This window comes from Mesoplodon densirostris, chromosome 13, assembly GCF_025265405.1.
Source record: "Mesoplodon densirostris isolate mMesDen1 chromosome 13, mMesDen1 primary haplotype, whole genome shotgun sequence".
Taxonomy (NCBI): domain Eukaryota; kingdom Metazoa; phylum Chordata; class Mammalia; order Artiodactyla; family Ziphiidae; genus Mesoplodon; species Mesoplodon densirostris.
The window spans coordinates 48,404,549-48,429,812 of record NC_082673.1 but is presented as its reverse complement, the minus strand read 5'-3'; the positions used below and the strand labels follow the sequence as shown (position 1 = coordinate 48,429,812).

At 36.1% G+C, this 25,264-nt stretch overlaps 1 protein-coding gene across 1 annotated transcript in view; it reads right to left on the bottom strand.

Annotated features, from left to right (window-relative positions):
• NECAB1 (N-terminal EF-hand calcium binding protein 1) overlaps nt 1–25,264 on the bottom strand; it is a 232,355-nt gene that overhangs the window by 161,509 nt on the left and 45,582 nt on the right. The gene's annotated exons all lie outside the window — the stretch shown is intronic.

The window sequence follows — 25,264 nt, the reverse complement described above, 5'->3', positions numbered from 1 at the left end:
AAAAGCTATTTTGTTGTAATAGCAATCTTAGCAAAGCATTAGATATCAATGGTCAAAATATGATTGACAGCATGCATACCCAAAGGACATCTATTAAAATGCAAGTTGTAAAATTGGTGAAATCATTCCAGTTCTAAAAGATTATCTTTTATTATTATTATTTATTATTAAGTGACATTGAAATCAAACACCATCTTAGCTATATTGTGTTACGTTAAATCTGGCAGGAAGGTAATTAGGTATCATTTTGTGGTAATTAAGGATATGTCATTTTTGTTCACTTAGCCCAGCTTGATCTCTGCTTCAGAGAACTTAGGATGTACCCAGTGGAACTTCTGGAAAACCCTGTGGTCTCCCAGCAGCTCAAAGGGAGTCACAAGCATTACTTTGCTGGCTTTCAAATATCACTCAGGGAAAATCTACTAAAAAATTAGAGCATAGATGACACTCAAAGAAAATAAACCACCCAGATGTTTGGAGCAAAAAACATTGCTCATTTTAGAAGATTTTGTCTAGAAGTTTTACCAGACTAGTGTCCTTTGATTTTGCATAAAGACAAAATATGCAAATCTCAAGAAAATTTTAAAAAATCAAGTTAAGTGAAAGAAGTTATACTTCAATTTTCTCAGTGACAAATATTAATGAAAAATTGCATCGTTTCCACTTAAATATATAGTGCCCTACCTTGTGGTTTAAAAACAAATTTTTTAAATTAATGGAATTCATTAATTGTTTATTGATGAAAAATACAAAAAAATATAATCAACTGAAGATAAACCAGTGTATGTTTTCACAGAAACTTTATTTTTTTTGGAAGACTGACGATAAATACCTGTGAAAATGAAAATGTACTTATGAAGTAGCATATTGAAAAATTCTAATTAAAAACAGTCAAAGTAAATATATAAATACTATAATTATGCAAGGTAGGTATTTTAAAAATATGAAACAGTCTCATGATCTGCTTCTACCTCCACAGTACCTGGCATTATTTTTTCCTACTGACTAAGCTACTATTGTCTTGGAGAAGCAAGGACACGGCAGACCATAAATAAGAGAGGGTGTGAGGATTAATTTTATGTGTGGCTGGGCCACAGTGCTCAGATATGTGATCAATCATTATTCTGGATATTTCTGTGAGACAGTTTTTGAATGAGATTAATATTTAAATCAATAATCTGTGAGTAAAACAGTTTACTTTCCATAATGTGGGTGGGCCTCATCCAATCAGCTAAAGGCCTGAATAGAAAAAAAAAAAAAAAAGACTGACGTCTCCCAAACACAAGTGAATTCTCTAGCAGGTGGCCTTTTGACTTGAACTGCAACATCAGCTTTTCCTGGGCCTCCAGCCCACCCTGCAGATTTTGGACTCGCTGGCATCCATAAGTGCAAGAGCCAATTCCTCAAAAGAAATCTCTATATTAATATATATCCATTGGTTCTGCTTCTCTGGAGAACCCTGACTAATACAAAGGATCAGACTCTTGACTTTTGAAATTCAAAAGTCTAGACCTAGGTAAGATGAAAGACTGAGAAGACTACAACTCATTAATAGCTAATTCTCCCCACCCCCTAACTGGATAAGATTTCCTAGAGTAGAAGAGGAAAAGAGACATAGGGAAAGTGATTCAGGGGTCATCTTCCCCGAGGTCATTTACCCTGTCTTCCCCTCAAGGCTAAGTCTGTAAGGTGAAAAAGGTGGTTTCGTGGTAGAACCATAGAGAAGTTTGAGATCTAGCATCTCCAGATAGAAAGTCCATGTTCTCCTTGATCGGCATGGTGGGAAGCATCAAGCCAACACATCTACGTGGTATGTTTGTTTCAGAATCACCTGAAACAGTATCACAGAATTACCTGCATAGAGACTGATTTTGGAATATTACAGAGACTCTCAGGATTTGAAAGCAGTAGAGACATGGCCCAGAGAGCTGACAGATATGAAAAGGGTTGGGGGTGAGAAAAAGAGAGAATGCAAGGGGCTTTCCTGGACTAATGAACAAAAATCAAGTGGAAAGGAAGATAATACTACAGATGCATCATGGAAAGGTGAACAGAGAGGAAGAGATGCCCCTCTTCACTCGTGATTTTGCACTAGGTTAGGCCCCAGACTTATGCACAGCACCCAGAAATGGAAGAGAATTACCCTGTACTGACTGACAATAAATTTCCACCACCTGGCAGAATGGATTCTTAAAACAGAAATTAAGTCATAGGAAAAAAAACCCTTACATTTCCCATCCACCTGGGTTTCATGGTCTGTTAGGGAGGCAGTAGAGAATAGAGAAGAGGGAGGGATGGGTTCAGGAGACATTTGTTCTAGTCCAGGCTTAGTCAGTCATAGTTATCGTCTTTGAACTCAGTTTCCTTGAATGTAAAATGAAAGAGTTAGACTAGAAGTTCCCTGCAGAAGCAAGTTTTTTTTTTCTTTTCCTTGACATACATTGTCAGTGATCTAAAAATGTAAAAGGAAACATCCAGCTCAGAAGGAAGCACTTCTGTCCAAAAATATGCTAGATTTTGCATCTGTATAGTTCCTGGCCGATAGTCAGTACTGATAAACATCTGTTTGAGTGAAATAAAACAATTTCCAGGGTTCAGTGTTGAAACTATCCTCCGGGTCTTGTCACTGTTCTGACTGGTGAGCATGTAAGTAGTTCCCACTAACAATAGACAACGGGACCATTGAAAAATCATCAAATTTATTTTTTCTGCTCTATGCTGAGAAAATATTAAAGATTTTCTACTCACGATCCTGCAAATCATAGCTGCTTCAGAAATAAATTATAAAAAAGAATGCAAGGAGGAAACATAGAAAGATTTTTTCCTCTTTCTTTTAATAAGGGAAGTATTTACCTATATCTCTCTTGGATATGAAAAGGAAAAGAAGACCAGTAATTATCCACTCATTCAACCAAAGGAATGATTCTGGAAGGGGTACAAACCAGTAAAATGTACATGTTTCTGTCTATCCTCATCTGCCACATTCCAAGGCAACTTTTCTAGCACTTACAATCATGTACCATTTATACTGCCCCCAAAGTCATTAGCACCTTTAGCAAAACTCTTAAAGCACATTCCATAAAAATCAGGTGTAAAGTTCTGAGATCCATCGAGCAAGACAACAAAGAAATCCCCTAGCCATCTAAGTGATAGCATTGTCTCAGCATTCTGCGGCTTTATAGAAAATTCCTACATTAGAAAAACCCCTGAGTGTGGGTAAAAATCTCCAAACATGCACAATGCAGGGCTAGACAGCCTAGGACTTGTATGAAGAGCAAAGAGCTCTAGCAGACAAGTTGTTCCAGCCTACATCAAACAAACAGTGAACAGAAACCAAGAAGCCCCCCACACATAGCCAGGCCCTTGAGAGCCTACTGATGTGTTTCCTCTGCAGACAGCTTCTACAATGTGAGGTGCAGCTTAAGCAATCTTCCCTCCTACCCAGCACTTGTATTTAAGGGATTAGAAACAATGGAAAAATTTAAAAAGTAACATCGCATGTATTTGTCAGACATATAGATTTGTACTGGATATAACTTCAAACTCAAGGACAAAATTTGACCTTTGAAGTCAGGGTGGATGGACCTTTTAGGAGGCTCCCTGTGGCCCACCTTGTGGAATTCCTTAGTCTCTACCTTCTAGAGAATTGCATGGGGTCCTGACTGTTAAGTGCCCCAAATTACTTCTCAGGCCTGAGCTACCCAGACTGTTTTCCTTTAATTCTCAGAACTGCTGCAATCCCATTATCCACCAAGAAGTTTCTTCTCTCTCAAGACAAAAACTCAGTCTGCTCAGGTCCCCCTTTTCCTTGCAATCTTTGAAAACAAGTCCCCAGACCATTTTCACAGCTGAGAAACTAAACACTAAGAGAAGAGAGATGGAGGCACAGTCCCAAAAAGTTTTTAAATCCCTTTCTTAGATGATACCCAGAGGCTGAAGTGACCTCCAGTATTCTATTATCACTAAGTCAATATGTTTTTGACCCCCATCTATCTCTATACTATGCTAATATCTTTTTTTCAAAAGATATTTTCCAAGCTACTATCACATCCTGAAACTATGATTAGAAAAAAAGCAAATCCTGTCAACAAGAGTTCACATTACTAAAGCTCTTCAGAAAGAGAGATGTTAATCTCAAAAGGCTCTCTCCCAAAGATAGTTCATTTCTACACACATTTTCCAGTCAGCTATTTCAGCTACTTGGTCACTAAATTGATAGGTTCATCACCACCATTTTGGTAACACCTCTTGAAATATTAGATTTCTATTTGTTGAGAGTGCCCCCACCACAGATATCAGCAATATCTCCCAAAGAAGAGTTAGGGCAGGGGCTTCCCTGGTGGCTCAGTGGTTGAGAATCTTCCTGCCGATGCAGGGGACATGGGTTCATGCCCCGATCCGAGAAGATCCCACATGCCGCGGAGCAGCTGGGCCCGTGAGCCATGGCCGCTGAGCCTGCATGTCCGGAGCCTGTGCTCTGCAACAGGAGAGGCCACAACAGTGAGAGACCCGCGTACCGCAAAAAAAAAAAAAAAAAAAAAAAAAAAAAAAGTTAGGGCAGTGTGCAGAAAACTTAATGAAAGTGTAGCTGCACAGCTGCCATCATTTTTCTCCTGTCTAAATCCCAGGAAGCAGCAATGAGCAATGAATTGGTGCTTCATGTGGTTCTGCACACACACGTACTTCTGTACTCACAAGTACTACTAACCCAAGTCAAACAAACTTCACTTATTTATGTAGAACCTTCCTTGGATGGCAGACTAAACTGTTTCTTAACATTAGCGTCATGAATTTTTTACAATTTACTGCCAGAAAATATTATTAGCCCCACTTAATATTCAAAGATAGTAAAACACTGAAAAGTTTGCTTGGCCAGGGATTTTGGAAACAAAATGAAGATTACCAGTCTGTCAGACACCAAGGCAGTGTACATACAAAGACTGACTTAACAGGGGGCTGTATAGAGTAGTGGTTAAGAGCTACAGTGCCTAGCCTTACCCCTTGCTCTCTGTGTGACTTTGGGAACCTTACTCGATCTCTCTGTTTCAGTTTTCTCATGTGCAATATGGGCTCAATCATAGGCTTGTTGTAAAGATTAAATAAGTTAACGAATGTAAAGTGCTTAAAACAGGATCTTGTGCATGGTAAATTACCCATAAAGGTTAACCATGATTATTGCTCTGCAGCATCAGGGTAACTATCATCCAAAATCTTTCTGGATCAGGAAGATTTAAGCCAACTGAGAAAGACTAGAGTACAGACTCTCAAAATTATGGTTCATATAAACACTTTTCAAGTACAGCTGCAGCTGCCTCTTAATTGGTGTTTCTGTCTTCAGACTTGTCAGCTGTCATCAATTCTCTTCATTTTGAGGAGATCCAATTTTCTATTATAAAACATAAACCTAATCCAGTCACTTCCACGTTTAATACCTTTTGACAACTTCACACTGACCTGAGGGTGGAAATTGACAAGCCCCACTTGTTCACAAGACCTTTCACAACTCGGCTTCTTGCTTGCCTCTCTAGCTCCTCTTACCATCACCCTCTTGAATTTGATATTATGGGCATGCTGAAAGTGTTCAGTTGTTCCAACATGCCACACTCTCTCTTACCTAAAGACTTCCACATATGCTATTTTCTCTGTCTAGAAACTTCTATCATCTGCATCCCCATTCATGTCCACACCTCTTCTTGATAATATCTCATGACTTAGTTTAGAAGTCCCTTCTTCCATGAGGTCTTGATTGACCTTTTAGACCAGGTCTGCCCTAATTCCCCAACCCCAAAAGAGTTGTATTTCCCTGTCATAATTAATCAAGCTACTACTTTTCTATGTTGCTTCTAAACTACAAATCTCTTGTTCACCACTATATCCCCAGTACCTAGCACAATATCTGGCACTTAGTAAACACTCAGTTACTCTGTTGAAAGAATGCAAGCTCAGTTTGCATGGGCAAGACAGAATCTTAGACATGGGTTGACTTCAGAGTTCAACTTAATAGCCTTCTCACCCTAATCTCCAGGATCCTCCTTCCTAAAATTCCCAAGAAACTTCAATGGGTTTTTGTGGTAGCCTCTTACAATATCTAAACTCTTTTTTTGCTGTATCAGGGTTGATATAAAACTATTTTCAAAAAACTGATGACATCTGATTTAGAAGTTAAGAAGGATGATTAATCTCATGTAGGGTTTCTTTGCTGTTTTGGCACTGGACATTGAATGTCTGATACAATGCATCAATCATCCCACTTTCCTTCTTACCAGAATAAAAATACTTCATATCTATAAAATTTTATATTACATTTTCAGGGATTAATGTTACCTGGATTAAGAAATATTGTCCCCAAAACTTTAAGTAATAAATCAAGGACAGAAATTTGTTGTGTGGTCCATGACAGGGGGATTTCTGTTATGGGCTTTGAAATCCAATTATTTTCTTCACACTAAAGAAGAGTTCTAATCAAATACAATGAGAATAATTAATTTTAATACATTTATCAAAAGTAAAGGAAAAACACACAGTGATTTTTTCATTGGACTGGTCTCTCTGAATACACACTCTTTTAAAGACATAATCCGGTAGGTGTTTGAGACCAACCAGGACATAAGCACATTTAGCTTCATGGGTAACAAAGTTAAATATAAAATATAGTTTATATTTGAAATATAAACTATAAAAAGCAGAAATCTGTGATTAAGAAAACTAAATACAAGTAGAAGTGCCTGATAAACATAGATGTAAAAATCCTCAACAAAATACTAGCAAACAGAATCAAACAGCACAATAAAAGGATCATACACCATGATCAACTGAGGTTTATCCCAGGAATGCAAGGATTCTTCAATATATGCAAATCAAGAGATGTGATAAACCATATTAAAAAATTAAAGGAGAAAAACAGCATGATCCTCTCAAAAGATGCAGAAAAAGCTTCCAACAAAAACTCCAGAAAGTAGGCATAGAGGAAACTTACATCAACATAATAAAGGATAATATATGACAAACCCACAGCCAATATCACTCTCAATGGTGAAAAATTAAAATCATTTCCACTAAGATCAGGAACAAGACTAGGTTGTCCACTCTCACCACTATTATTTAATATAGTTTTGGACGATTTAGCCACAGCTATTGGAGAGGAAAAAGAAATAAAAGGAATCCAAATCAGAAAAAAAGAAGTAAAGCTGTCACTGTTTGCAGATGACATGAAACTATATACAGAGATTCCTAAAGACTCTACCAGAAAATTACTAGAACTAATCAATGAATCTGGTAAAGTAGCAGGATACAAAATTAATGCACAGAAATCTCTTGTATTCCTTTACACTAATGATGAAAAATCTGAAAGAGAAATTAAGGAAACATTCCCACTTACCATTGCAAAAAAAAAAAAGAATAAAATACCTAGGAATAAACCTATCTAAGGAGACAAAAGACCTGATGTAGAAAAGTATAAGACACTGGTGAAAGAAATTAAAGATGATACAAACAGATGGAGAGATATACCATGTTCTTGGATTGGAAGAATCAACATTGTGAAAGTGACTATACTACCCAAAGCAATCTACAAATTGAATGCAATCCCTATCAAACTACCACTGGCATTTTTCAAAGAACTAGAACAAAATATGTCAAAATTTGTATGGAAACATAAAAGACCCCGAATAGCCAAAGCAATCTTAAGAAAGAAAAATGGAGCTGGAGGAATCAGGCTCCCAGACTTCAGCCTATAGTACAAAGCTACAGTAATCAAGACAGTATGGTACTGGCACAAAAACAGAAATATAGATCAATGGAACAGGATGGATTATCCAGAGATTATCCCATGCACATATGGTCACCTTATCTTTGACAAAGGAGACAAGAATACACAATGGAGAAAAGACAGCCACTTCAATAAGTGGTGCCAGGAAAACTGGACAGGTACATATAAAAGAATGAAATTAGAACACTCCCGAACTCCATACACAAAAATAAACTCAAAATGGATTAAAGACCTAAATGTAAGGCCAGAAACTATAAAATTCATAGAGGAAAACATAGGCAGAACACTCTATGGCATAAATCACAGCAAGATATTTTTTGACCCACCTCCTAGAGAAGTGGAAATAAAAACAAAAATAAACAAATGGGACCTAATGAAACTTAAAAGCTTTTGCACAGCAAAGGAAACTATAAACAAGACAAAAAGACAACCCTCAGAATGGGAGAAAATATTAGAAAATGAAGCAACTGACAAAGGAATAATCTCCAAAATTTACAAGCAGCACATGCAACTCAATATCAAAAAAACAAGCAACCCAATCCAAAAACTGGGCAGAAGACCTAAATAGACATTTCTCTAAAGAAGATACACAGATTGACAAGACACACATGAAAGAATGCCCAACATCACTAATCATTAGAGAAATGCAAATCAAAACTACAATGGGACCTCCCCTGTGGCGCAGTTGTTAAGAATCCACCTGCCAATGCAAGGGACAAGGGTTCAAGCCCTGGTCCAGGAAGATCCCACATGCCACAGAGCAATGAAGCCCATGCACCACAACTATGGACGCCCACGTGCCTAGAGCCTGTGCTCCGCAACAAGAGAAGCCACCGCAATGAGAAGCCCACGCCCTGCAATGAAGAGTAACCCCCACTCGCCACAACTAGAGGAAGCACACACGCAGCAAGGAAGAGTCAATGCAGGCAAAAATAAATAAAATAAATAAATAAATAAATTTTTAAAAATCATATTAAAAAAACCTATTAATGAGATTAAAAAAAAACTACAATGAAGTTTAATCTCACACCAGTCAGAATGGCCATCATCAAAACACCTACCAACAATCAATGCTGGAGAGGCTGTGAAGAAAAGGGAACCCTCTTGCACTGTTGGTGGGAATGTAAATTGATACAGCCACTATGGAGAACAGTATGGATGTTCCTTCAGAAACTAAAAATAGAACTACTATATGACCCAGCAATCCCACTACTTGGCATATACCCTGAGAAAACCATAATTCAAAAAGAGTCATGTACCAAAATGTTCATTGCAGTTCTATTTCCAATAGCCAGGACATGGAAGCAACCTAAGTGTCCATTGACAGAAGAATGGATAAAGAAGATGTGGCACATATATACAATGGAATATTACTTAACCATAAAAAGAAATGAAATTCAGTTATTTGTAGTGACGTGGGTGGACCCAGAGTCTGTCATACAGAGTGAAGTCAGAAAGAGAAAATCAAGTACCACATGCTAACACATATATATGGAATCTAAAAAAAAAAAAAAGTTCTGAAGAAACTAGGGGTAGGATAGGAGTAAAGACGCAGATGTAGAGAATGGACTTGAGGACACAAGGGTGGGGGTGCAGAATGGTAAGCTGGGACGAAGTAAGAGAGTGGCATGGACTTATATATACTACCAAATGTAAAACAGGTAGCTACTGGGAAGCAGCTGCATAACACAGGGAGATCAGCTCGGTGCTCTGTGACCACCAGAGGGGTGGGATAGGGAGGGTGGGAGGGAGATGCAAGAGGGAGGAGATATGGAGATATATGTATATGTATAGCTGATTCACTTTGTTATACAACAGAAACTAACACACCATTGTAAAGCAATTATGCTCCAATAAAGCTGTTTAAAAAAAAAGTAGAATTGCCAAGAGATACTTAGAATAAATAGGAAAACCAACATTCAAAAACTGGAGAGCTCTTACAATTCATTCTATGAGTCTGGTATAGACACAATTTTACATCAAATTTGGGGATTGATCAGACCAAGACAGAGAGAAAGAGTGAGAGAGAGAGAAAGAGAGAGATTGAAAGAAACCAGGCAGAGACAGTGACTCAGAGACAGTAGATAAAATTCCATTATTTCTACTTATACTTTTGAAATAAAGGTTAAATTGTAATTCTCCCTATTTGATTCTTGAGTCCACAGGAAGAACCTTGATAAGTTATTTTTCAAGTAATAATATATCAATTCCCTTGTCTATATTATTTCCTTAAATGGTTGACCTTTGGCCAAAGTGAGACAGGTGACTCATTTCCACATAACCTAGGAGTCTCTGGTTTTTTGAAGCCATTTTTTAAAAGTTAGTCTCCTACTAATAACTTTCACACAAGCTAATTTTTATTAAAGGACAGGTTTTTCTAACAGTAACGAACATGTTATATTGCATTTTATCACCAAGAAATAACTATTGTAAAGATCCTAGGTTAAGACAGGCATAGAAATAGAAATATTAATAGAATATTAATAAATATATTAAGTAGGAGCCACTGACTCCTCTTTTGCAAAAAATCAACACCCCATAAGATATTTGGAAAACAATTTTCTATCAATCAATATGTCAGCTTCCCATAAATATAAAGTAAAATTTATTCATTTATGCATAATACATGGCACATGGTACCCATTGTAGTTGGATAATAAATATTTGTTAAATAAATAAATGAATAAGTAGGTAAAAAATGACTGATTTCTTGGAAGCAATGATCTCAACTGGAATAAAATTGTCAAGTTTGATAATCCGAGTTTTCACTTAGAAACTATTCACAATTCAAAGAAAGAAAGAGAGATAAGAGAAACTCTTTTTGCCAAACTCGAGTCTATATCTACTAATTTCTACCTGATGGCAGTGAGGACAGGATGAGAGAGGAAAAATTATTTGGGCAAATGATCACAATTCTATGTCCCTCCATGAGTAGATTTCTAATTATTCTGAATCACTGTTTTTAATCTAAAGTTGATTAAAAATGGGTTCCCAGGGAAATTTAAAAATAAAATTAAACCATTAAATCCATTAGTGAATGAAAAAGAACAATAATGTTCAGCTGATACCCATGCTCAGCTTTCTCCCTATTACAGTTTAACTGCTAAAAGCTATTGCTATTTAGTCTATTTTTTTCTCCATGAGAAACCTTTTAAGATCATAAAAGAGAATATACTATTTTATGTAGTAGGAGATTATTTTTTAGCATTGAAAACTTTTTTTACATATAAATGTATTAAATATACTGGGACAAAAAGAAATTCTTAATTTGAACATATTCTGAATCTGTTAGAGTAAGGAAATAATCCACATTTACATCTTAACATTGCATTTCATGTTTTTTAATTCATAGGAGTAGATAACTATTTTAAAAAAGAAACAACTTTTGAAACTGTTTAACTGAGAGTCCAAAGCCAGATTTATCATTTATTCTGTCCCCAATGAGAAGAGTCAGTTCTCCTTTTTTATTCAACAGGATTTGTCAGTGACATCACCCCTTCTGTGGTCAGTTGTCCAGGTTCTAAAGTCTAAAAGTCACAAGCAATGTACCTTTGCATGCCTTTCTTATACTCAATGAATATATCCAACTTCTATAACAATCCATCAAGTAACCAAGTCGTTACTGAATGTATTCCAGTAATTGCTGCAGTAGTGAGAACAATGTCCTTGCCTCAGAGGAGTTTATAGTTTAGATATGGAGACAAGATTAATATGCTCATGAAACAATTAGCAAAATATAAGAGATGGCATATAATTAAGTGGTACCTTATGAAAGTATAAACCATACTTATAGAAATTTGGAGGAAAAAGATGAACAGGAAAGAAGAAAAGGTTAGTGATTACATCATAATAATAATTATTATTTTATGGCAGGTGTTTATATACATTACTGCTAAACTTTGAAAGCTGGGTTTATATATTGGCTCTATTATACAGCCAATGAAATTAGGGTTCAATGAAGAACAATGACCACCCATAGTCCTCATAGCTAGATAGTCGGGGGATTTAACCCTGACCAGTTCCTCAGCTCTTTCCACATTGCAACACTACTTTTCGTGGAGTTCAGTGGACCTTGATGCCTGGAAAGCTTTACTAGGCAGAGGGGAGGGGCAGGGTTAATCAAGCAAAATGCATAGTATAAGGTATGGGGTAGGAGAAATCTCTCCCTTCTCACTGAACTTGTAATATGTGCTAGATGCTATGCTAGGTCCTGGAATCAGTGGAAAGCAAAAGAGCCATGACCTCTGCCTTCATGAAGTTTAGGCCAGGCAAAATGAGCATTAATCAAACACAAAGCAAACATAAAATTGTAGCTGATTCAAGAGCTGCAGAGAAGAGATACATATTACAAAGAGAAGGCAGAGTGAGAAATTTAACCTAAAAAGGAAGGTCAGGGAATGCTTTCATGAGACATATAGATGTATATACAATTACACAAGCATGGAAAAAAATGCAGAAGATCACACTTTAGGTGCTGGTGAAGATTGGTTATGAGGAGTGGGTTAGGGGTAGACAGTGGAAGAGACGAAAGTCAAAAGAAAGTAGTTCTCTGTGATTAAAACAGAATGCACTTGCATTGCTATGCATTAATGATGAAAAATCTGAAAGAAAAATTAAGGAAACACTCCCATTTACCATTGCAACATAAAGAATAAAATACCTAGGAATAAACCTACCTGAGGAGACAGAAGACACGTATGCAGAAAAGTATAAGACACTGATGAAAGAAATTAAAGATGATACAAACAGATGGAGAGATATACCATGTTCTTGGATTAGAACAATCAACATTGTGAAAATGACTATACTACTCAAAGCAATCTACAAATTGAATGCAATCCCTATCAAACTACCAATGGCATTTTTCACAGAACTAGAACAAAAAATGTCAAAATTTATATGGAAACACAAAAGACCCAAATAGCCAAAGCAATTGTGAAGTAAAATAGAGCTGGAGGAATCAGGTTCCCTGAATTCAGACTATACTACAAAGCTACAGTAATCAAGACAGTGTGGTACTGGTACAAAGACAGAAATATAGATCAAAGGAACAGGATGGATAGCCCAGAGATAAACCCACGCACATATGGTCACCTTATCTTTGATAAAGGTGGCAAGAATATACAACAGAGGAAAGACAGCCTCTTCAATAAGTAGTGCTGGGAAAACTGGACAGCTACATGTAAAAGTATGAAATGAGAACAATCCCTAACACCATACACAAAAATAAGCTCAAAATGGATTAAAGACCTAAATGTAAGGCCAGACACTATAAAACTCTTAGAGGAAAACATAGGCAGAACACTCTATGACATAAGTCACAGCAAGATCATTTTTGACCCACCTCCTAGAGAAATGGAAATAAAAACAAAAACAAACAAATGGGACCTAATGAAACTTAAAAGCTTTTGCACAGCAAAGGAACTATAAACAAGACAAAAAGACAACGCTCAGTATGGGAGAAAATATTTGCAAATGAAGAAACTGACAAAGGATTAATCTCCAAAATTTACAAGCAGCTCATTCAGCTCAATATCAAAAAAAAAAACAAACAACCCAATCCAAAAATGGGCAGAATACCTAAATAGATATTTCTCCAAAGAATACTTACAGATTGCCAACAAACACATGAAAGAATGCTCAACATCACTAATCATTAGAGAAATGTAAATCAAAACTACAATGAGGTATCACCTCGCACCAGTCAGAATGGCGATCATCAAAAAATCTACAAGCAGGGCCTCCCTGGTGGCGCAAGTGGTTGAGAGTCCGCCTGCCGATGCAGGGGATACGGGTTCGTGCCCCGGTCTGGGAGGATCCCATATGCCGCGGAGCGGCTGGGCCCGTGAGCCATGGCCGCTGAGCCTGCGCGTCCGGAGCCTGCGCGTCCGGAGCCTGTGCTCCGCAACGGGGGAGGCCACAACAGTGAGAGGCCCGCATACCGCAAAAAAAAAAAAAAAAATCTACAAGCAGTCAATGCTGGAGAGGGTGTGGAGAAAAGGGAACCCCTTTTGCACTGTTCGTGAGAATGCAAACTAATACAGCCACTATGGAGAACAGTATGGAGAGTCCTTCAAAAACTAAAAATAGATCTACCATACGACCCAGCAATCCCAGTACTGGGCATATACCTTGAGAAAACCATAATTCAGAAAGAGTCATGTACCACAATTTTCATTGCAGCATTATTTACAATAGCCAGGACATGGAAGCAACCTAAGTGTCCATCAACAGATGAATGGATAAAGAAGATGTGGCACATATATACAATGGAATATTACTCAGCCATAAAAAGAAACAAAATTGAGTTATGTGCAGTGAGGTGGGTGGACTTTGAGACTGTCATACGGAGTGAAGTAAGTCAGAAAAAGAGAAATACCATATGCTAACACATATATATGAAATCTAAAAAAAAAAATGGTTCTGAAGAACCTAGGGGAAGGACAGGCATAAAGATGCAGATGTAGAGAATGGACTTGAGGACATGGGGAGTGGGAAGGTAAGTTGGGATGAAGTGAGAGAGTGACATGGATATATATACACTACCAAATGTAAATTAGATAGTTAGTGGGAAGCAGCTATATGACACAGGGAGATTCGCTCTGTGCTTTGTGTCCACCTAGAGGAGTGGGATAGGGAGTGTGGGAAGGAGACTCAAGAGGGAGGAGAAATAGGGATAAATGTATATGTATAGTTGATTCACTTTGTTGTACAGCAGAAACTAACACACCATTGTAAAGCAATTTTTCTCCAATAAAGACATTAAAATAAAATAAAGTCATTTGTGGAAAAAATACACAAAAATACAAAGAAACTGAATGCACACATTGAAAGTAATGGTAACCAAATGCTATGGGTAGCTATCTCAAGGTGGTGAAATTTCAAATGTTTTTTTCTGCTCTTTCTTATGATTTCTATATTGTTTGAATTCTTTTTTATAGGAAGCATATGTTATTTATATAAATTTTATTGTGGAGGCAAAGTATTTTCCTAAAGAAATTGCTCTGTAAAAATATTCATTTAAGAAGTAAGCAATGACTTTCAGGTTATTTGTATTTATTTCAAGAATTTTAAAATCTCAAGATGTCACAGAGAAAAACAGTTGTAACTCTTCCATCAAACAGATCATTTTTGAGAATAGTATAGTTGTAAAAGAGAGAAAGCAGGTATTTAGGGAACATGGTGACAATAAAGGGAATAGATGGATTCATAGGATTAATAAACTGGAGGGGAATAAGGACAGAATTTATTGGTGCATTGGACAAGGGAGATGAGAGATGACTTGTCCAAGAAGTGAGCATCACATATTTTTTAAAGATTGGGGTTAACATTTTATTGATTTGATTTCACCCACTTGGTGGGTATTGGCAAGGTAAGAAAGAACACTGCAGTTAGGTGAATAAATAATTTTCCTTGATTCCTCAGTAGACAATTTTTATTTTAAGCAGTAATAGATTTTGCTTCACCATTAGCAATTTTATCATGGCTGATGGGAAGACAGAGTACAGTTAAGATTGAAAGACGGGACTTCCCTGGTGGTGCAATGGTTAAGAATCCACCTGCAAATGCAAAGGACATGGGTTCGAGCCCTGGTCTGGGAAGATCCCACATGCCGAGGAGCAAGTAAGCCTGTGTATGGCAACTACTGAGCCTGAGCTCCAGAGCCCACAAGCCACAACTACTGAGCCTACATGTCACAACTACTGAAACCCACGTGCCTAGAGCCCATGCTCCACAACAATGAAGCCACTGCAATGAGAAGACCACTCACCACAATGAAGAGTAGACACCATTCATCGCAAATAGAGAAAGCCCATGTGCAGCAATGAAGACCAAACACAGCCAAAAATAAATAAATTTATTTAAAAAAAAAGATAAAAAGAGAATTCAAGTTCTTTATTGGGAAGAAGAGATGACAAGCAGAGAATAATTCTCTATATAATATTAAAAATATAAAATATCTGAAAAAGTTTGGAAGCAAAGGTCTTTAATAAAAATGACTAATTGAAACAGTAAAACTCTGTGAGTGCTCTGAAGAACAATGGAGAAAATGAGTCAAGTGCAGAGTGATGGGATGGAGAGTAATAAGAGGAGTAAGTCCAAAAGCACAAGATGAATTCCAAACGTAAAGGTAAGATGGAGGGAGGGAAATGTTCCAAGAAAGAAAATAACATCCACAGAGAAAAAGAATAACATTGCTACTTTGTAGCAACTCCCACACTGTAAAAATCCTACATAATGGATATAAAAAGAGGAGAGATAAAGGCAGCAATTAAAGCAATTACCTCTATACTGTACATCCAAATATATTCTACTGCTGGAAAGAATCAAGCACATTTTCATCAAAAATGAAACACCTGAAAGTGAGTTTAAAAACTGGCCTTGGAACCTTTTGATTTCTGATATACAAAATAAATAGCTAAAAATCTGAAAATTTACTGAGGTGGCATGACAATGGAAAGAGCTTTGAGTTTTGTTTTCAGGCCGCCATGAAATAATCTCCAGGCCTAACACTACTGTCTGTGTAACCTTGGTCAAATCACTTAACTTTCTGTGTCAGATTCCTTAACTGTAGGCTGTGAATAATAATAATAATAATAATACCTTGTTATTTGTTTTTTGTGAAGATTAAATAAGATGATGCAAGTAAGTGTCTGCCATATAGCCATTCAATAAATGTATTTCCCTATTTAATTAAAAATTAAACATTTCCTTTAGAAATTACATATTTTTTAGAAATTATATACATACTGTCTTGATACAAAATTTGGCTTGTTTACCATCTTTGTCAGACAAAATTAGAACCAATTATTTTTTCAGCAATTATAACTAAGGAGAAACCATTTCCTGTCACTTTAAAGAAAATCTCCTTAAAATTGTCTTCTTTATAAATCCCCAAACTATGCTAGTCTTCTTAATTATAAAGTAGACTTTGTTGATTCCTCACTCTCCCTACAAAAGGAAGAGTCCTCAGCCCCAATCAGCAATGCAAATTGTGGAATGGTCTGATTTAGGAAGAAATTGTGGTGGTGCCAATGAAATGCCTTCACAGGAAGGAAAAGAATTTTAACTGTAACTGTTAGGAAGTAGCTTGTTTTATTCTCTCCATATCTTCATGAGCTAGATATGCTCGAAGAAAATAAACTGATTTCAGAAATTATTGGAGTGAAAGGCACATTTAAAAATTGAGTGAATAATAAGGAAATTTGATGGCTACAAGTTAGTTCCAATGATGAAATGGAATCAATAACTGGAGAACTGGGTATAGATTAGAGTGAGTCCTGGTAAGGTTGTAAGACTTCTATTTTCAGTCTCTAAGAATGTGGCAAAAAGTATACCTCTATAGGATGTAATCAAATAGTGCTTCTCTTAGTTATATACTCAGTTCTTTCTAATTTTTAAATTAAAAAAATAAGGATAATGTGATATGTGACAACTGCCCAGAAAATCTGTTAGGTGATTATGGAGAAATACTAAGAGAATAAAGACCAGGTGTTACTTACTAAGTCTGCCTAAGTTTTTTGCAGTATCTGCAAATACATAGACTTGGTAGGACCATAAGGAAAAAGAAGGGAGATTATAGGCATGATTCTAGTGGAGTATGGGAAAACAGGAACATTGAGAATAGACACAATCAGATGGTCAAGAAGAGAGGCAGGTGTAGAGGGCTAAGGCCCTGCATGGCTCAATGGAACTAGGATGCCTATTAAAACAAAGATTTCTCCCTGGCTTCAATCTTTTCCCATATAGATAGCTTCAGATTTTCCAGATTGACTCCACACTTTGTAGGAACTCTCTGGAGTTCAAACTCTACCAAGTCCCTTGTCCTCTAAAATATGAGATGGTAAGTGGAAGTCTTTGAGGCTGAGTAGATGGTTAGTTGATCTACACGGGACTCAAGTTTTGCCTGCTCAGAATTTATTCCCCCTTATTTTGATAACAGCATCTTCGTTCCTTTTCACTTTATTTTTTCCTTGAAAACAGTGATTTTCCAGAGATGGGCATGAGCTCCAAGCCAGGCTAACATAATTCAAGACCAGAATTTTGCTGGTACTACTCTGAAAGAAAACCAGCCTCTTGGGGTTTGCCAAGGTGGTGGCAATATGAACTTTGAGCCTCTCGTAACCATCTTGACCTCTCAGCAAGAGTCTGCACAAAAGAATAGCCAACATAGAGAAATAAGAGGTGAGAGATGATAGACAGATTCCCAGCACCACTGTTTGAGCACTTTGCTCCAACACATATGAAGCCTACCTCTGGACTTTTCAGATACATGAACCAGATAATTATTTCTTTAAGCCAGCTTAATTTATGTTTCTGTCACCCACAACAAGTAAAGTCCTGCCTAGTACATCTTCTGCCCTGCTGTAAATTCTGCTAAGTAAGGCTTAGGAGAAGTTGAGGAAAATCTATAAAAAGAATATTATTCTCTCCCTCCTTAGTATCTTTGGCTCCTCTGGCGCCATGCCTCATTTGGCATATAAGCATGCTAAACTGACATCATTGACCACATGTGTCAGCTAACTTGTGCCTCTCTGTGGAAAACAGTATACATTTGTTGGGCTTTGTCTGCTTATGCCAAAGAGGTAACTTAATGCCTGAACAGAGGTCAGCCCGCCATCTGGTTCTAACAGGTAAGTCTTGATCATAAAATGCTCCATCTGGACTCTTTGTTCTCTGAGAGTTTGCTCATGGGCAGTTTGGGCTTTGTCTGAATACTTGGAGTACTCTTCTGCCAGTGTTCCTTTGCCCAAGCTATATTGCTAAAACTCAACCCTGATACACCGAGTGTGTCCACCACACTTTAGCCTGTTATTCTCTGGACTTTGATTTTCACTGTGCTCTCTTGACATGCAGCTACCCCACCTTTTTCCATTTTCTGATTTCATGGCTCTAAGTCATGCCATATTTCCTTAGCTTAGCACTTGGGACTGGGGTCTGCCCTATCCTCCAGGCACTTGGTGCTGCTCTCTTAGTTTCAGTGCTAGTTGAAGATGTATAGGCTACGTTAATAGGGAGATCTCTCTTACCCACTATTGGAGCTATTGGAATTGGAATGACCTTTCTAGTCATAATGCAGTGCAGGCTTTGGTCTTCAGACCAACCTACTAAATACTTATTCCTTGGGTACTGATCCTGCTTCCTTTTCCTAATGCCCATAAAGTGTGTCTACTTAAGGAGGGTAATGGATAGCTCAAGGGAGAAGGCGGTTTCATCAACCAACTAATCAAGCTTTAAAATTTAACTATTATGCACAAATATAAGATGAACGAATTTTCCTGTTTCAGAAGGAATAAAATTCTATCATCTAAAACAAACCCTTTGATATTATTACTCTCCAATTATTATGGGACTTTATCTCATTATTGGTGCATAAAAGCTGTCTTCAAATATTAGAAAGACTTGTTATAAAATATTTATATTCTGCATGGCCCTAACAAATCGAACAAATTAAGTGAAATTTTAGAGAGAAAAATTTCATTTTAGGTTAAGGAAGAAAATTTTAAACTTTCAAATCTAGCTCAAGATGGACTATGATTTTTTGTAGGTGGTAATTTTTTTATTTTTTATTTTTTTGCTTTGGTGTGCTTCAGTGATTTAACAAGTACTGGGTTGAAATCCCAGTGCTCAGCATCCAAAAAAATTATTTGAGTCTGGAATAAGGAACACTTGATCTGAAGACATCAGTTGTCCATCTCTATCACAGGCTTCCATCTGCAGGCCCCGGGAAACTTTCCTGTGTGTTCACTGTCTGATATAACAGCAAAACTTCCATCTGGTCTACTGTTTGGTCTATCCTGACAATCTGGAACTCTAAATTGCTATACTGGAAGAATCATTTTTGCCTCCAGGGGATTTTTCCCCCTGCCTGTGCTGTGAATCTCTTCTACAAGGAATTATGCTAATTTCTTCATGTATTCCTCTAACTGACTGAAAAATGTAGACATGCTGGCTTTCTGATAAGTGAAAACACTTCTTTTGATGTTGAAGAGTAATTGACTATATTAGTTGCAGGTGTACAACATAGTGATTCAATATTACTATACATTACAAAATGATCACAGTAAATCTAGTTACCATTTATCATCATACAATGGTATTACAATATTATTGACTGTATTCCCCATGCAGTACAATTCATCCCCATGACTCATAGCAATTCACAATTTTAAAAATATTTGCAGTTATTATAAAATATTAGCTATATTCCCTGTGCTGTCAACATATCCTTGTAGCTTATTCATTTTATACATAGTATTTTGTACCTCTTAGTCCCCCAACCCTATGTTGACCCTCTCCCCTCTCTCTCCCCATTGGTAGCCACTATTTTGTTCTCTACATCTGTAAGTCTGCTTCTTTTTTGTTATATCCACTAGTTTGTTGTATTTTTTAGATTCCACATGTAAGTGATATCACACAGTATTCGTCTTTCTTATTTTACTTATTTCACCTAGCATTATATCCTCCAAAAGTCCATCCATGTTGTTGCAAATGGCAAAAATTTATTCTCTTTATGGCTGAATAGTATTATATTGTATGTATATACCACATCTTCCTTATTCATCCATCTATTGATGGACTCTTATGTTGCTTCCAAATCTTGGCTATTGTAAATAATGCTGCAGTGAACATGGGGGTGCATACATCTTTTTGATTTTGTTTCTTCAGAAAAATACTCAGAAGTGAAATAGCTAGATTGTATGGTAGTTCTATCATTAATTGTTTGTGGAACCTCTACACTATGTTTTCCATAGTAGCTGTACCAAATTGAATTCCCACCAAGAGTGCATAAGGTTTCCCTTTTCTCCACATCCTGACCAACATTTGCTATTGGTTGTATTTTTGATAGTACCCATTCTGACAGGTGTGAGGTGATAGCTCATTGTGGTTTTCATTTGAAGTTTGCTGATAATTAGTGACCTTGAGCATATTTTCATGTGTCTGATGGCCATCTTTATTTCTTCTTTGGAAAAATATCTATTCAAGCCCTCTGCCTTTTTTTACTTGGTTGTTTTTTTGAGGTTGAGTTGTATGAGTTCCTTGTATATATTGGATACTAACTCCTTTTCCGATATATAGTTTGAAAATATCTTCTCACATTCAGTAGGCTGCCTTTTCATTTTGATGATAGTTTCTTTCACTGTGTAAAAGCTTTTTAGTTTGATGTAGTCTTATTTATTTATTTTGTTTTTGTTTCCCTTGCCTGAGGAGACAAATACAAAAAAATATTGCTAAGACTAATGTCAAATAGCATACTGCCTGTGTTATCTTCTAAGGGTTTTATGGTAAACCATAGGCCTTACATTTATGTTTTTAATCCATTTTGAGTATATTTTTTATATGGCATGAGAAAGTAGTCCAGTTTGATTATTTTGCAAGTATCTGTCTGGTTCTCCCCACACCATTTATTGAAGAAGCTGTCTTTTCTCTGTTATATGTCCTTGCCTCCTTTGTTTTAAACTAATAGAACATATAAACATGGGTTTATTTCTGGGCTCTTAATTCTGTTCCACTGATCTATGTTTTCATGCCAGTACCATACTGTTTTGATTACTGTAGTTTTGAGGTATAGTTTGAAATGAGGGAGTGGGATACATCCAGTGTTGTTTTTCTTTCTCAAAATTGTTTAGAGGGGCTTCCCTGGTGGCGCAGTTGTTGAGAGTCCGCCTGCCAATGAAGGGGACATGGGTGCGTGCCCCGGTCCGGGAAGATCCCACATGCTGTGGAGCGGCTGGGCCCGTGAGCCATGGCCGTTGGGCTTGCACATCCGGAGCCTGTGCTCTGCAATGGGAGAGGCCACAACAGTGAGAGGCACGCATACCACAAAAAAAAAAAAAACAAAAAAAAAAACCTTGTTTAGATTATTCAGGGTCTTTTGTGTTTCCAGGCAATTTTTAGAATCATTTGTTCTAGTTCTGTGGAAATTACCATTGGTATTTTGATAGGGATTACACTAAAACTGTAGATTGCTTTGGGTGGCATGGACATTTTAACAATATTAATTCTTCCAATCCCTTAGCAGAGTATATATTTCCCTTTGTATGTTGTCATCTTCAATTTCTTTCATCAACGTTTTATAGTTTTCCAAATGGGTCTTTTACCTCCTTGGTTAGATTTATACCGAGGTATTTTATTAGTTTTGATGCAACTGTAAATGAGATAGTTTTCTTAATTTCTCTTTCTGGTAGTTTGTTCTTAGTGTACAGATATGCAACAGATTTCTGTATGTTACATTTTTATCCTACAACTTTACTGAATTCATTGAAAGTTCTAGTAGTTTTTTGGTGGTGTCTTTAGAATTTTCTATATATATTATCTATACTATATAGAATTTTCTATATATAGTATCATGTCATCTGCAAACAATGACAGTTTTACTCCTTCCTTCCAATCTGAATACTTTTATTTCCTTTGCTAGTCTAATTGCTGTGGCTAGGACTTCCAGTACTATGTTGAATAGGAGTGGTAGAGTGAGCATGCTTTTCTTGTTACTGATCTTTGTGGGAAAAGTTTCAACCTTTCACTGTTGAATATGATGTTAGCTGTGCATTAGTTATTTATGCCTTTATTATGTTGAGGTATATTACTTCTATACCCATTTTGTTGAGAGTTTTTAAAATCATAAATTGGTGTTGAATTTTGTTGAAAGTTTTTCTCCATCTGTTTAGATGATCATATAATTTTTATTCTTCCATTTGTTAATGTGGTGTATCCTATTAATTGATTTGCAGATATTGAACCATCCTTGCATCCGGTGGATAAATCTGGGATGAATCCCACTTGATCATGGCGTTTGATCCTTTTAATGTATTGTTGAATTCAATATGCTAAAATTTTGTTGAGGATTTTTGCACTTATGTTCACCAGAGATATGGGCCCATCATTTTATTTTTCTGTGGGGTCTTTGTCTAGTTTTGGTATCAGGGTAATGCTGGCCTCTTGCAATGAGTTCAGAAGCATTCCTTCCTTTTCAGTTTTTTTTTTTGTTGTTGTTGGGGGGGATAGTTTGAGAAGGATAGGTATTAACTCTTCTAAATGTTTGAGAGAATTCACCTGTGAAGCCATCTGGTCCTGAACTTCTGTTTGTTTTATTGCTGATTATTTTTCATTACTGGTAATAGGTCTGTTAATATTTTCTATTCCTTCCTGATTCAGTCTTGGGAGATTTATGTTTCTAGGAACTCATCCATTTCTTCTAGGTTGTCCATTTTATTGGTGTATAATTGTTCATAGCAATCTCTTATGATCCTTTCTATTTCTATAACATGGGTTGTAACTTCTTTTTTGTTTCTTATTTTATTGATTTGGGACCTCTCTTTTTTTCTTGATGAGTCTGTCTAAAGTTTTATCAATTTTGTTTACTTTTTCAAAGAATCATCTCTTAGTTTCATTGTTTTTTTCTGTCTCTTTTTTAGTCTCTATTTCATTTATTCCTCCTATGATCATTATTATTGCTTTCTTCATACTAACATTAAATTTTGTTGGCATTTCTTTTTCTAGTTCCTTTAGGTGTAAGATTAGGCTGTTTCTCTGGGATTTTTCTTCTTTCCTGAGGTAGGCTTGTATCTCTATAAACTTCCCTCTTAGAACTGTTTTTGTTGTGTCCCATAGATTGTGGATTGTTCTGTTTCTATTTTCATTTGTGTGATTTCCTCTTTGATTTCTTCAGTGACTCATTAGTTATTTAGTTTATATAACTGTATATATTTAGGTGCTCCCATGTTGGATTTAAATATATTTATAAATGTTATATCTCCTTATTGGATTTATCTCTCTATCATTATGTAATGTCTTACTTTGTCTCTTGTTACAGTCTTTGTTTAAAAGTCTATTTTAGCTCGGTGCTTTGTGACTGCCTGGAGGGGTGGGATAGGGAGGGTGGGAGAGAGACGCAAAAGGGAGGGGATATGGGAACATATGTATATGTATAACTGATTAAATTTGTTATAAAGCAAAAAAAATGTCTATTTTATCTGATATAAATACTTCTACCCTGGCTTTCTTCTGATTTCCGCTTGCATGGAATACCTTTTTGCATCCCCTCACTTTCAGTCTTTGTGTGTCTTTAGACCTGAAGTAAGTCTCTTGTAGGCAGCATACTTATGGGTCTTATTTTTGTATCCGTTCAGGCACTCTGTGTTGTTTGATTGGAGCATTTCATCCATTAACATTTAAAGTAGTTATTGATAAGTATGTATCAATTGTCATTTTGTTAATTGTTTTCAGTTCATTTTTATAGTTCTTTATTGTTCTTTCCTTTTTCTTTTGCACTCTTCCAATGTGACTTGATGTTATGTTTAGTGTTATTTTTGGATTCCTTTCCCTATTTTGTGTGTGCATCTATTATAGATTTGTGTTTGTGGTTACCATGAGATTTATATCTAACTATATATATATATGTGTGAGTGTATATATATATATATATATATATATATACACACACACATACATGATAATTATACTTTACTGATCTCTTAAGTTCAAATGCATTCTAACAGACCTGCACCCCCACCCAACATTTAATATTTTTTATTTCACATTTTGCATTTTAAAAAATATCCCTTAACTACTTATGGTGGATTAGAAGATTTTACTACTTTTGTCTTTTATCCTGTCTACTTGTTTTGTGAGGAATTGATCTACCACCTTTACTGTGTATTTTCCTTTACTAATGAGATCTTTACCTTCATAATTTTCATATTTCTGGTTGTGGTCTTTCTTTTCCACTTAGAGAACTCCCTTTAACATTTATTGTACAACCATTTTAGTGGCACAAAACTCTTTTAGATTTTGCTTGTCTTAAAACTATCTCTCCTTCAAATCTGAATGTTACCTTGTTGGGTAGAATATTTTTCATTATATATTTTTTCCTTGTATCACTTTAAATATAGTGACATAACCGCTTTGAAAATATTTGGAAAGAAAGAAAGAAAACATTGAAAATATAACTTGTTGGTTAAAATTTCCTCTTTAACTTGCAAGTTAAATTTTCCTCTTTTGTCACATAAATAATATTCTTAAAATATTTTGCTTCATCATGAGAAACAAATATTTTTTAGAAATGTAATCATAGCTGCACCTATAGTGCAACATAATAAAGCACTTTAAATTTTAAAAATTAAGTAAATCATTTCTTGTAAAATGACTCAAAAAATCCACCAACTAAACCTACAAATTTTCAGAGCTCATATTTTATTTTGCTAGATTTGAAAATAAATCAAGCAGATCACTATATACATTGATTGTTCAGAGAAAATTCTGTGTCCTGCATTACCTACAGGTAACACTGATTTGGAGCTCAGCACATCTGAATTGTCCAGATAATTGCTGCAATTTCCTATTTTACTACAGTAATATAAAAATGGACTTTTAGGACAATTTTTAAATGAAACAAACTGAGATGAAATCTAAGAAACAAGGTAAATTTCTACTTTCTTATTAATGGCAGAATTAGAATTATTTATAACCTATGCTTTGTTTTAATTCTTCAAACTC